Consider the following 15,301-nt stretch of genomic DNA (forward strand, 5'->3'; position numbering starts at 1 on the left):
TTTGTGTAGGCAGAATCACGTTTTCATGCTCTTTACATGATTTCAGTTGCCATGGTAACAAACTGGTAGTCTGCCTCAATATGGGAAAATTGAAGTTATTAGACACTATTCTTTATGAATATGCTCCGTTATAACGAATTTTGTCCATTTTAATTGAATAATGCCAATATAAAATAACATTTACTAAAATTTTGACAATGCATTCATATGACTTACAATGAAAAGAGTCACATGACATTCAGTCGGCATTAGTACCCATAATGCAACACTCATGTTCATTTAAACTAATTATTTTTCAAGAAATTTATTCAACCTACATTCTTACAAAATATTACTTATATACTAAGAATATGTTCATGAAAAATAAACTTTGAACTGTTTAAGCCAATTTCTTGATTTGACACTGAAATGGCACACACTACCAAAGGTTGTGATATATCAACTGCGTTGCCATGGTAACGATCAAGAGTTCAAGGTAAAAAACGTCATTTCCATGAACTACAAACTTGTACCTATCTTTTGGAAACAAGAAATCTTGGGCCCTCCGGGGGTGCAACCAAATCGAAAAATAAGGGCTCTTTCAGACTTGGCTCATGGACTACTAAGTTTGATTGAAATTGAAGTCTTCAGTAGAGAGTTATTCAAATTTTTGTAGCGTTACGGAAGGACGACGGACGGACGGAAGGACGGACAGACAGACAGACGCCGCAGGCGATCCCTTAGTCTCCCCACACCTCCGGTGGGCTCGACAAAAAGCACAGAAAATTTTCCTCATTTCAGGAATTATTGGGGACAAAATGATGTTTCCCCCCATAGCACTCCAGGATCGACACCCCTTCGTAAGAGGAATTTTTGCATTTTTAGAATTAAGATGAAAATATCTTGTAAACACGTTTATGATGGAATCTGTGAAAATCTCAATCCCAGAAGTGTACTAAATCTATGGGGGGGGGGGTGGGGGCCCTCCGTTAATAGAAAGTACAGTATCTACATATATCTCCTCCTTTTAAGTAGAAAGAACTGAATGGGAAAGGTATTGAAAGGGGTACGCCTATCCTCCTCTCACGTGAGGGAGATTTTGTATTTTCAGAATTGAAATTCAGCCATCTTTAGGTGAAATATTTAGTTTTCTATCAAAAAAGCAAGAACATTTCCACATTTCGGGAATCACGAGGAGCAAAATATGATTGCCCCCAATACTTTCATGGGGGAACCACTCCCCCCCCCTCCATCGACGCCTCTGCATATGAGGGAACTGTTGTAAGTGAAAGATCTGCTGCACACTCTTTGATAAAATATTAGGCAATACGTCAATCTCAAAAGAGTACAAGTGGGGAAGCTTTTTGCATGTTTATGATTGCAATTCAACGATCTGGTGCATACTTCTGGCAGTATCTGGCAGTACTTGTCCATCAAGAAAGTTTGAGATTTGTCCTCATCTCGGAAATTGTTTGGGGCAACAAATGATTTGTTTGCCCCCAACATTTCCATGGGGGCGGCAGGGATGCCAAGTTCAAAACAATTTTATGAGTGAGATTTTTATGACTCGGCATTTCGGCGAGCGAATGTGCGCGCGAGCGAGGGTGTGGGAGGGGTTTTTCCCCCTGTGGCCTCCCACGATAGGGAGCTTTTTCAATTCTTAGCTCTTAATGGTGCGATCAGGTGCATACTTAAGCGACTATTTTTTAATTATTTTGAAAGACAAAAGGAAAATATACCTTCAATTGCAACTATCACTCTAATCCTTTGAGATATGCTCCTTATTATAGGCCCAAGTTGCAGACTTCGCCCGATGCGTGAGAAAAATGGGTGCCATGCGTGAGATCGTGAGACGGCCCCTAAATCCTTGAGTCTCACGCAGAATGCGTGAGACTTGGTAGCTCTGGGGCGGGGCAAATGCCCCTTTGCATTTCCCCGCCTCCCGTAGGATCGACTCCCCTGATCATCCGTGTGTATGCCCATAGAATCAGAGTCTTCATCGTTTGCTCAATGATTTAGGAAATGGGGGGGGGGGGTCCGTTATGGCGGTATATATTTGTTTTCGAACATAATTTGCAGATGGTCCCGAGTTGCGCATGTCATAGCATGTATACATGTAGGCCTACATTATTTGACGTTGTCAACGTCTGGACCACTCCGCCTTATGTCGATATTACTATTTTCACAAGAGAGCGAAGCGAGCGCGCGCTTGAGAAAATTATGTATACATAATACTATCCTAAAAGATAGAATACTGTTAAGCTCTGTTAGCTCTCTGAAGGGGGCGTAAGAACGTAATGCAAATTGCAATATGCCGAAATTGAAACAATCATATTTCTGCTTCTTTCATTTTTTTGTCGGGGGGGGGGGGGTTGTGTTTGTACAGGTCACCCCCTCCTCCATTTCGGGGGGGGGGGGGGATGCATCCCCCATTCCCGCAGGATTTACGCCCATGTCTTCATGTGTAATCTTTTGCACTTGTCAGCCTGCTATCTGAGGTGTTTCTCTTGGCAGTAGTACACTCCGCTTATCAGAGTTCCGACCCAGGGACATGTATCAGTTTATAGCTATGCTAGCTGTCTCGCCATGGACATTTTCTTTCGTCTCCGTTCGGCGATTTACGAACGTCGAGATATTCATCTTCATTAGCACCACAACGTGGGGAAATTCAAATCATCTCCCGGCATAACGACCCACTGTCGCTGGTCGAGTTCAATATCCAACATCATTTAAAGGAATCGTGTAGATTTGGTTGAGACCTAAATTCACGTTTCTAGCATTTTTGGGTGAGATAATGAGAAACCTCATAAAATGTGAAAGAGCATGCAATTAAAAAGATATCAAATTTCTTATTAAAGTAAAAAAAGTACATTTTCAAAATGACGTCATCAAATTTTAAGTTCACTCAAGCGTATCTCACTTATTCTTTTGTTGATTTTCATCCAAATTTCAATATGTTGTAGCTTATTTAATGGTCTTTCAGTCATATGATAACAACAGTTTGATTGGATGACCGCATCACCTCGTAAAAAGGGATTACAAGTAACATTGTCAAATTTGACCAGTTTACGTGTTATATCTATGGGAGTGCAGTTTTTCTGGAAATGAGAACTGACTTGACTATCTTTCTCAAGCACTAGCTCACTTATGCTTCGGTGAATTTCTCCCAGATTTTAATATGTTGTAGCTGAGACTGTGAACTATCGTCAACGTGCCCTTCGTTTTTTCATACGGAGTCGGCATCACGTCCAAAAACTTGGTTGAAATTAAAGCTTATCTTCGATGTATTGCAATATTTCTTCCTTTCTGCAACTTTCTTGCAATAACTCAAGAAAAACATACCCTATCACCACCATATTTTGCATATGTTTAGTTCATGTCACGTATATTATTTCACAAAATAACAACTACTTGATCAGACACCATCTTGGGTATGTAAATTAGGGTCAAAGGTCATAAATGTTTCAACCTGCATCTTGGTGAATACATGTCCTATCTTTCCCATATTTTGCACACGCAAAGATCATGTTACAAGAATCATTTCACCAAATAACCACTTTTTGCCCAGATGCCATCTTGGCTGTGCAAAGTTGGGTCAATAGTCTAATATACTTCATTCTGTATCTTCGTTATAGAGTATACCGAATTTGGTACCAAAGATGGCTGACCTGACTCTCTTTTCTAAATGAGAATCCAAATATCACGCTGCCAATGTCTCTAAACACAGATGAAACCTATATGGTCATGTCTATTGCGATCAGGACTCGAATCATTGATTTAAAAAAAAAATCGGATCACCTAATTTGTCAGTCTTGACAAATTCCGAGTCTAGTTATATATATATATTTTTTTTTGGGGGGGGCATGAAGAATACAATTCTATTTTTCTACTTGATAACAAAGTTGCTCCCTGACACACTTGCCCCCCCCCCCCGTATGTAGAAATACATGTTTGATGTCGTTCATAATTATGTAGATGGTCACCATCTTTCAATTGATAGCGTGACGAAATTACAACCGCCAGTATGTTATTTTTCCGTTCATGGAACACCCTGTACAGGTGATTGACATGTAGATGGCGCTGTTAATCCTGTCGGTCTCGTGGGCCTTTTTTGCCTACTGTCGGTCTCGTGGGCTTTCTTTGCTTAGTGTCGGTCTCGTGAGCCTTTTTAGCTTAGTGTCGGTCTCGTGGGCCTTTTTTGCATACTGTCGGTCTCGTGGGCTTTCTTTGCTTAGTGCCGGTCTCATGAGCCTTTATTGCTTAGTGTCGGTCTCGTGGGCTATGTTTGCTTAGTGTCGGTCTCATGAGCCTTTTGTGCGAAGTGTCAAATTCATGGGCTGTATGACTCCTGAGCTGTATAACTCATGGGCTGTATGACTCATGGACCTATTATTGATGTCGGTCTCGTGGACCGTATGACTGGTAGGTGTTGGTCTCGTGGGATGCCCCCGTTGTCACTGCCATCAGCCGGGCCAGAGGGAGACCGCGGATGTCGGCCACCAGCCTGCCCACGTCACCCAGGAAGCATGGCATGTTGTAAGGCATGCCGGGGTGAGGGGCGAGGTGTGGCGCATCTGTTTCCAACAAGAGACAGTGTAGGGGATCTCCCTCACTGCCGTATGCTGGGGATCTGGCAGGGACCGGACAAGTGCCGACACCCCAAAATAGCAGTGGGGAAATCGGGCCGTCCAGTCCCTGACCTGGAGGCTATCTCCACTAAAAGAGTGGAGGTGGATTCATTGGTCCCCCTGGCAGTTCTGTTGGATAAGGCGCCGGCTGATGGCATGGACGCCCGTTTGATCCCCCCACCTCTGAGGTGGAGGATCAAGATCCTTCCCCCCATGCCCAGATCCAGGAGGGCCTTAAACAGGTTCTCCTGTTCTGGCCACTGCCGGGGGGGGGGGGGGGGGCACAGTGAAGTCCAGACCGACTTCGCTCAGCCCTATCACCCGGGGATGACTTAAGTGATGTAAGAGGGCCTGCCAATGCTGGTCGGTGTATGTGGAGGCATGTTTGGGGTGTATCCCCAGGGCAAGCTTCCAGGCATTGCCCCCGTCCTGAGTCGCCACCACCCGCTCCACGAAGTCAGGGTCCAGGTAGGTCTCTGGGTCACAGTAATTGAGTACCCCCCCCCCCAACCAAGTGCACCGGGTGGTCGGGGCCCCTGCCGGGGTTCGGTTGACTCCACATGCTGTTGTGCAACTGATCCGGGTGGAAATGAGAATCATACCCTGGCAAGGGCTCAGGAGCGGGGACAAGCCCAAGCAGGCCCCTGCCCCGACCCATGGCTGGAGCTGGAGTCATCCTGATAACAGCTTCCAGCCCTTGGGCGGAGCTGCTACCCCGAGCCATCCCCGCCCATACCCGAGCCACAGCTTGGGAGGGATGGGGGCCAGGGCTTGGGGCCCACTGGACCTTGACCTGAGGCGTCGGGCTCTCCTCCTATGGGTTCGCCTCCTCGCCCCCTTGGGAGGTACCGCCGGGGGTGGAGGTGAAGGAGGGGGCGGAGGAGGTGGAGGAGGTTCTGCCTCCACGAGTTCCCCTTTTTCAGTGACTGTGTCCTGCGGCTCCCCTCCTGCCGGATCTTCTACATCGAAGACGCGGAGGTCCTCCATTACCTCAAGGAGATCGTCCATGGTTATGACCTGCAGGACGAAATGGTATATAAGCATTGCCCACATTCATATAAAAGCGCTATTTCTTCTGCTTACAGAAGGGGCAAAAATACTTGTCTATGTTCACGCTGTCTGCCTCCGTGATACAGACACAGGCACCATGGAACCATTCATCACAGCTGTCACACTGGATCAGAAGGGAACCATCATCAGGCTTCCTGCAGAAACAATACAGGTCTTTCCCAAAGTTAGTTTTGGGGATCTCACAGAGATCTCTACAGCCCTTGAGTCTATTGTGGTTTACGGTAAACACCTTATTCCTGTATACGACTCGATATAAATAAGGGGTGTACCTTTTGTGGATTACTGCAGGACCCTTCCATGGGGATAGTAACTTCTTGCACTTCCCCTTGGGGGTACCTGAATCCAACAAATAGACCCTGTGTCCCTCCCGAAACTGACGTAGATGTGTCTTTACATCATAGTCCCTCTTCATCCGTCTCTGTGTCGACTGGAGTGTACTTCGGGCAGTGTCATGTGCCCAACGAATATTCTCTGCCAGTGTAGATGAATATTTGTCCAGTGATCCGACTGGGACGGATGGGGGAAGGGGGAAGACTAGTTCTGCGGGCTGGTTGGTTTTCCGACCTAGCATCAGCTGGTTTGGTGTGAATCCGGTGCTGCAATTCACTGTGGAACGAATGGCCCCTGCTATTTGAGCAAGATACTGGTCCCACTGGCATTGGGACTTATCAATATAGCAGCGTACTGCATCCATCAAGGTTCGGTTGAATCTTTCAACCTGCCCGTTTGCTGATGGCCTGTAGGGAGTTGTCCTAGCCTTGTGGATGTGTAACAGCTTGCATATATTGGTGAACAGCTTGCTCTCAAAGTTTCTGCCCTGGTCAGTGAAGATCTGGAAGGGGTACCCAAACCGACAAAAAAATTCATTAACTGCGGCCTGGGCCGTGACTTCAGCTGTCTGCGAGGGCAGTGGGACACATTCTATCCATTTGGTGAACTGGTCCACCATCATGAGAATGTACTCGTTGCCCTGTGTGGTTTTGGGCAGTGGGCCAATAAAGTCCAGGTGTACTCGCTCCATGGGGGCTCCCGCATGATAGTTTATCAAGGGGTGCCTCCCATACCTGACCGTTTTCTTGCTCCGGTTACAGGTGGTACACCTCTTGATATACTCCTGAATGTCCCGTGACATGCCATACCAGAAGTATTTGGACTTTAGTTTGCTTTTTGTTTGAGTCACACCTGCATGTGCTGCGGAGGGTAGGTCATGATTTAACCTCATCACCTCCTGCTGCAATGATTTTGGCACCACTGGCAAAGACTCGTCGTCATCCTGTTTTCGAATGACGCCGTCCTTCAAGAAAAACATGTCCTGGTTGATCCAGAGGAATTTACCAGCGGGCTCCAACAAGAGAATTGTGCCCTTGTCCAGCTCTTTCTTACTAACCACCTGCGTAGAAGGGACAATTGGGCGTCTGCCTCTTGCTCTTTTTGTAGGAAGTCTGTCGAGTCTAAGTCGACTGAGCAACAGGGGGCGGTTTCATCAGCTGCCACTCCATTAGTGGATAGAGAGGGGGAACCTTCCTGACAATCTATGTCTAAATGGGTAACTAAGAGATTCCCTTCTACACTCTGATCCACTGTGATCTCCGAGATTTTATTTCTTTGTGCTAGTGGAACGTCATCTATGACATCAGCAAAAATGGACCAGTTGTTATGTGCCTTTCTGCACCATGAACATCCACCACAAGGTGGATCATCTGGCTCAATGCCCAGGCGATAATTCTCACAGAGAAAGTCACCCTGGGGCATGCGTGATAATGCGTCTGCATTCTGATGCTTCGTACCGGGTCGATGTTCAACCTTCATGTCATATTGACTAAGTTCTTCAAGCCAACGGGCCAATTGACTTTGTGGCTCCCTGAAGTTCATCAACCATGTCAAACTCCTATGGTCAGTGCGGATTGTGAAATGTTTACTCAACAAGTAGTGTCTGTATTGATGTGTAAACCTCATGACCGCGAGCAGTTCACGCCTAGTGACGCAATACCGTCACTGCTCCGGGGACAGGGAGCAACTGCCATAAGCAATCACTCTCTCTTGTCCCTCCTGGACTTGAAAATGAGTTCAGCACCTATAGCTGAGCCAGATGCATCTGTATCCAGGATGAAGGGGTCTACAGAGTTGGGTAGTGCAAGGACAGGGGCAGTGGTCAGTAATTCTTTTACCTGATCAAAGGCGGCCTGGTGGTCAGCTTCCCAGCGAAACTCCCATTTGCCGGTGAGGCCATACAGCGGCCCTACTACCTCGGCATAGTTTTTCAGGAAGACGCGGTGATAGTTGACCAAACCGAGGAACTGTTCCACCTCTTTACTGCATTTAGGTGTTGGCCAGTCCAAGACGGCCTTGATATGCTCGTCTTTGAGATACAGGCCGTTAGCGTCCACCTTCCTGCCAAGAAACTCCACACGACGTTGGAAAAAGGAACATTTCTTGGGCTTTAGTTTAAGCTTAAAGTCCCTGAATCATTCCAGGACCAGCCTGAGATTGTTGACATGGTTCTCAAAGGAGTAATCGAGCACCACTACGTTGTCCAGAAATGCCAAAGCTATGTCCCAATGCAGCCCTCTGAGGCGAGGTTCATTGCCCTGGAGAAGGTCGCGGGAGCATTGCATAGGCCAAAGCCCATGCGCACAAACTCGTATAGCCCATGCTTTGTGAGAAAGGCCGTTTTCTCCCGGTCCCCTTCTCGGATGTTTACCTGCCAATACGCAGAATTGGCGTCGAGTTTGGAGAACCAAGAGTTTTCAGCAAGAGTGTCCAAACACTCATCAATGCAAGGAAGGGGGTATACGTCTTTTTTTAGTGACTTGTTTAGTCTACGATAGTCAATACACCATTGGACGCCATCTCGCTTCCTTATCAGCACTGGGGGGGGGGGGATGCCCATTCAGACACTGAGGGCTTGATCATTCCGGCCGACATCTTATTTAGAAGTGCTCGTTCCTCCTGAATGAAATTCATGGGTGTGTGCCTCATCTTCTGCTTGATGGGGGTTGCACTACCTGTATCGATAGAGTGGGTAACCTCGGTAAAGTTCCCTAGGTCAAATTCGTCTTTGGCGAAGACGCATTCAAATTCAAGAAGTAAATCCCTCAGTACCTTTTGTTCTTCAGGTTCAAGTTGTACCGAAGACCCTTCCCACAAGCCTTGCAAATGAGGGGGGATTTTGTCCTCGGTTACATTAACTTGATGGACCTGCATACTGTCTGACATATCACTATTGGGGGGCTGGATAACTGAGGCTTCCTGTGCTTGCCCAATTAAATGGTCCCTTTGCCAACGTATGTGATTGTCTGTTGGATTCAGAGAATATATCTCTATGTGATCTCCTCCCTCATGCAGCATCCTAGGGATTAAACCGACTCGGCTCCGATCCGGCTCCACCACAAACTGTTTCCAGGGTACGAAGTTTTAATCTTGCATTTTACCCTTTTCACAGATCGAGTGGGGATTGTGACTGGATCGAAAATGAACACTTGTGCTATTGCACCTCCTTCGCCAAAGGTCATAGGTAAAGCTTCACCCTGAAAACAAAGTATGGAACCTGGTATATCTATGCATGTGTGATGTTTACGGAGCAGATCTGCTCCCAGAAGCATGTCATCTTCGATTGGAGCAATGTATATATGCTCATTCAGAACATGTGTCCCCAATGTCATTTGCACCGGTCCCACTACTATGCCTTTCATTTTCATGTCCCTCCCAGCTTCCCAACTTCTCTGATGAGGGGAGGGGTGGGTTGAAGCATCTGGTAAGTCTTATCCGATAGAATGGTAACTTCGGCTGCTGTATCTACCACAGCACGAACGGGCCTCTGCCCAACGGTGATGTCAATTCTGAAAAGTGATGATGATTTGACTCGGCACACCACTATTTCAGTGTCTTTCAAGGTGCTCGTAGTACTATTCAATTCAATTCATTTATTTCATTCTCATTTTCTTTCCAACAAAACATAACACGAGGTAAATCAGAAAATCCATCATAAGCATGTATACAGTACAAAGTGCGAAGGATTAACGATATACAACAAACTAATAGAGATGAATCATGTATACATACGGGAAAATACAAAGTTATATTTTGAGGAGAAAAAAAAAAGAGAACTGAGAGGTCCACTAAAAAGCAGTGCTTGTAGATTGTGGACCACTCAAGAATTTCTTCCAAAAATACAGTACTTCACATACAATTACAAATACATTACACACAACAACATGGCATAACTAAACTAAGGAGATACAATCGAACGGAATGGGACAAAAACAGAATTAGTGGAAGAAAGGGAAAGGAAGAAAGAGAGAGAGAGAGAGAGAGAAATGGGAGAGAAGGGGGGGGGGAAGAGGGAGGGAGAGGAAAGATAGAGAATGCCTACACGCTGAACAAGAGAAACGGAAGAGAGAATTGATGAGGTGCTTCGAACAGCTGGTGACTGCACGCAGCTGTGTAGAAATTATGCAAATAACATGCCGTATTTCATTGCCTAGTAATGCCGTTTTTCACTGCGTAATAATGAATTAAATAACCGATGATGACCCTCATGTTTGCTGTAACCTGTATAGGTAATGAAAATAAATATCTCAGCTAGAATTTAACAAAAAAGATTTCAAATTACGCTTAAAAATGTATAACTATGAAGAATTTTTTATTTCAGGACCTAATGAATTCCTAAATTTAGGGCGATGTATATAAATGTGTTCTGAGCTAATAAGGTTCTCAAAAGGGGTAAATGAAACTCATTAGACCTCCTAGTAGGATAATCATGAAAAGATTGATTTCGTGGAAACATTGAATTAAAAATATTGGGAAGAGCATTTGTGTTATAATTGAACATGATCTGGCCCAGTTGAAAAAGAAACAAATCTTTAATTTTTAAAATCTTATATTCCATGAACAATGAATCTGAATGAGAACGTGGCGAAACCCCACAAATAATACGAAGTACTTTCTTTTGTAACAATAATAATTTATCTAATAAAGTTTGATGGGCGCTACCCCATGCTAAAATTCCGTAATTAAGATAAGGTAATATTAAAGAAAAATACGTTAACAAAGACGACGATGGAATGTGAAACTTAAGTCTGTTGATAATACCAATATTTCGTGAAATTATTTTACTTATGTTGATAATATGAGGCCTCCACAAAAGTTTATCATCAACTGTAATACCAAGGAATTTTATGTGGAATACACGTTCTAAGCGAGTACCATTAAAAATAAGATCTGTCCTTAATGTTTCTATGGATTTACTAAAAAGCATATACTTAGTTTTCTGAAGATTAAGTGATAATTTATTAGCTCTTATCCATTGAGTCACTTTTTTCAATTCAGAGTTGACGGTGTCAATTAAAGTAACTGGGTCTTGATGGGAAAAGAAAACATTTGAGTCATCAGCAAAAAGTATAAATGAGAGTGTATCAGATGACCTGCAAAAATCATTGATGTAAACAATAAAAAGTAAAGGACCTAATATACTACCCTGAGGGACGCCACATTTAATAAGTTTGAAACTTGAGTTATTCTCGTTCAGAGATACATATTGTTTTCGGTTTTGCAGGTAACTCCTGAACCACTCCAAGGCCTTCCCCCTTATGCCATAATGTGACAATTTATCAAATAAAATGTCATGATTAATTGTATCGAAGGCCTTGGAGAAGTCCAGGAAGATACCAACAAGATGTGAATGATTATCTATTGTATGCGCGGCATTATCAATAAACTTCAATAGAGCGTGAATAGTGCTGTGTTTCCTACAAAACCCAAACTGAGAGTTTACAAAAACATTATGAGAGTTAAGAAAATTAATTGTTCTTTTAAACATTAATTTTTCTAAAATTTTAGATAAGGATGAAAGTAAAGAAATGGGTCTATAATTGCTGACATCAAGATCATCTCCTTTTTAAAATAAAGGGACAACCTTAGCAATTTTCATTTGATCAGGAAAAACGCCATATAACATAGATTTATTGAAAATATGTACAAGTGGGTCCACAATTGAAGATATAATACCCTTTAAAATGAAATTACTTATGTCATCATAACCCGCACTGCGTTTGTTATTCATTCCAGTAACAATATCCATTATTTCAGGTTTCGTAGTTGGAACGAAAAAAACAGAACTAGAATTAGATTCACCTAAAAAATGTGAAAAATGTGTATTAGACGGTGGTACTTCTTTCGCCAAATTCTCTCCAATCATTGAAAAATAAGAATTAAAAATATTTGCCATATCACCAGAATCTTCAAAAATTCTATCATCGAATCGAATTTTTGTAATACTTGATTTCTTTTTTGATACATTCATGGCTTGTTTCAATACCTTCCATGTATTCTATTACTAGGTGGGGGCCATGGGGGTGTTACCCAGGGACTAGGTGGAATAGGAGGATGCCCGTCACTAGTAGCGTAGTTAGTTTTCACTTCCACTTGCTCCCTGGGGGCATCCTTTCTTGCTCCTCCTGAAGAGGTGTCCCTGTCAGCATTGCCCTGGCCGCCTCCCTTGGAGAGTTCCTTCCTCCCTTGAGAGGCTGATGTTTGAGGGCGCTGGTCTACTTGGATCGGGTTGGGCCCTCCTCCCTTCCCGATCGCCAGTCATTTCCCTCTTTTTCACCCATGACGGACACTGACTTGTCACTATTAACTTCAGGGCATTCCCTAGCAAAATGGCCAGGCTTCCCACACCGGTAACAAAAATTGCTCCTACCAGGAGAGGGCCTTGGTCTCGCCGGGGAGCCCCTTGGTCTCGCTGGTGAGACTCGAGTCTTAATTGCCACCATCTCACTCAAGCTCTGGATGGATCCCTTTAATCCCTGCATGTTGGTTTGTAGGGACTCCATCTTGGCACACTTGTCAACCCTTGAACTGTGGCTCTTAGAGAGTCCAATTGATCGAGGACTAGATTCATCTTGCCCTCGAGGGCTGACACTCTTTTTTCAAGTGGCCCTTGCTCCTTTCCCTGTTTGGGAGGCCATCTGAACCATGGGCTCTCGGGTATCCTCCTCAGAGAAGGCAACCTGCCTCATCTCTTTCCGTAGCTTCCCAAAGATGGCCCAATGAGTGTGTTGATACCATTTGAGGACATCAACTGCTTTGTCAAGATTTTGTGGGCGGGAGTTGAGGGCATGTTGTCCTGCCTCTTTGTCCGAAGAACCCCGACAGAAACGCATAACAATCTGCCTCTGCACGTAGCCCTCCGGCAATCCGGGGAAAGCCTGCGAGGCCAAGGTCAGGAGGCGATCCGCCCACTGCGTGGTAGTTTCCTCGGGGGCTTGCCACGCATATGTGAAGTGCATTTGCGACACTTCCCGTAGCTCCCACTGGGTGAAACGATTCTCGAGCTTCTTGACCATGATAATATATGTCTGGTTCTCGCTCTAAGATTGCAGCAGAGCTGCCAACCTTTTGAAGCACAAATTAGTATTCAGCAGCTCCAAAATGCGTATTTTTCCACCAGAATTCGTATTTTTTCAATCTCCCTCTTTTTGCTATTTTGAATTAAACTCGTCGACTTACGAGGCCTACAGGCTCTAAACATAACGTTATGACATATGCCGAAGCATCGAGCTGGTCACCAGTACGATAAAGATGCCAAACTACGCAATGTTCAGTGTTGACCGATTGCTTTCTCGCAATGAATATGTACAAGTGCAAGTATGTACCTCCAAAAACTTGCTGGGCTGATTATGGAAGCTTCCACTATCTAGCAGGGGACAGGGAATGCTTTCATCTTCTCAAGAGAGCTTCTGTGTGAGCGGATGCAAAACTCTCTTCTGTGTTTTCAATTATTGTTTACTATTAAAACATAATCATGCGTTGTTTTCAGGCTTTTTGGATTGTGAATTCGTACTTTCTAAGGACATTTTCGTATTCCCTTCGATTTTTCGTAACAAATACGAATTTTTCGGAACGGTTGGCAGCTCTGTTGCAGCAATGTAATTGCTTACCTCACCCTCCAACGTCCAGCATAACTGGTTCTTTCTGTGCCGAGTCCCACTGACTTTCATCAGCGAATAACTGGAATTTGAAAAAGAAGGCCTTCCAGCTCCCAGTGCCATCGAATGTAATCATCCTGGGAAGGGTGACTAGCCTGTAGTTAGACCCTCCGCTCCATCTTGTTGAATAGGAGGGGAGTGCTGTTTGTGTAGGCCTGGCCCTATAGTCTGCCGGGTACCGGGGGGCTTCCACCTCAGAGGCCGCGGCATGCCTTATTGGCGGAGAGGTTCTCCTTACTGGTGGGGGTGATGCAAACGCGACTGAGCATGAAAACTCACGGCCGTCTCGTGCATAGGACGCACAGCCCCACCTGTAACCCCGTGACGCCCTAGTGAAGGGGCTCTTGCCTCGCGCCTCTGGTATTCATTGTCTAACCACGGAGGTGGAGACCCGCGACGCCGGTATTCCACATGTACATGACGAGAGGGGGACTCGTAGTAGGGTTTCTCGGTTGTGATGGAGAGGACGGCTCCCATTTACTCTCCTGATAGCGTCGAGGGGGAGTATCATATCGTCGCTCTTGCCTCGACCGAGGTGGTGACTCGTAAAGTCTGTCCTCCCTCTGCCGTCTTACCTCATATTGGGATCCCCATGCCTCACAATCGTGGCTACGCGCCGTACGAGATGAACTACGTTCGCGCCGCCGCGACCCACGCAAGGGGGAGTCCGGATATCGTTCTCTCACCTGGTGCTGGTAATACCTATACCGCCCTCCTCCTTCCGTCCTGCATGGTGAACCTGTGTTGTAGCACTGGTCGTACCCAGCATGTCGGGAAGGGGGGCGGTCATTTCCAGAGGGAGAGCTTAATTTCTTACCCTGTAAGGATCGCTGGGGAGACTGATCCGGCCTCACCTGTGCATTGCCTCAGTTGCTGAGGTTATTTTGGGCTGGAAGGCCACCCAGGCGTTTCCCTTCCGAGTTATCACCCATGGGTTTGGTCTGAGTTTTTTCCCTAACGCCCGTCTTGCTAGCCGGAGGAGGGTATTTTTTGTACGGGTACGGCACGATCTTTTCCGAGCTCGAGCTTTCCTCGGATTTCATGCCACTGTTCGTTATACCCTCAGCCTCCTCGGCCGATGCGGACTGTGACTCTTTTCCTGTGGCATGAGGTGGGGTACCCTCAGACTTAGATCCTGCCGAGGCTTTCGCGTCAGAAAAAGTTACTTCAGACATGAATGGGGTGAAGTCAAAGTATTTGACCAACTCCGGGACGTTTCTGATACCAGAAATGGTAGCCAGCCTTTCCGGAGTTAAGTCTTCCCCATCACGAATACAAACAATCCGCTCAGCTAAGGTTGATCCAATGCCCAGTACTTGTCTAAGTTCCTCAATATCACAGAAGCTTATTGCCACTTTCTCAATTTTAAAGGTATTAGCCCACATTTGTAAACCTGCAGCAATTGGTCTCATAGTTAGCATGGAGTTTAGGTATTATTGTAGTAACACCTGTGCAAAATTTCGTTCCAATTAGTCCATTACTTTCATAAAAATAAGTGAAAATGCACCGTATGCATGCGTATAAAAACGCTCGCTAGCTCCAGTCCACGCACGTACTACATGCATGCGATACACGTGTAAGTTAATGTGCGTAGCTAGCCCGCGCTCGTAATTCGATTTTGGGTCGGGTTGACCC

This window comes from Diadema setosum, chromosome 18 (genome assembly GCF_964275005.1).
Source record: "Diadema setosum chromosome 18, eeDiaSeto1, whole genome shotgun sequence".
In the NCBI taxonomy this organism is placed as follows: Eukaryota; Metazoa; Echinodermata; class Echinoidea; order Diadematoida; family Diadematidae; genus Diadema; species Diadema setosum.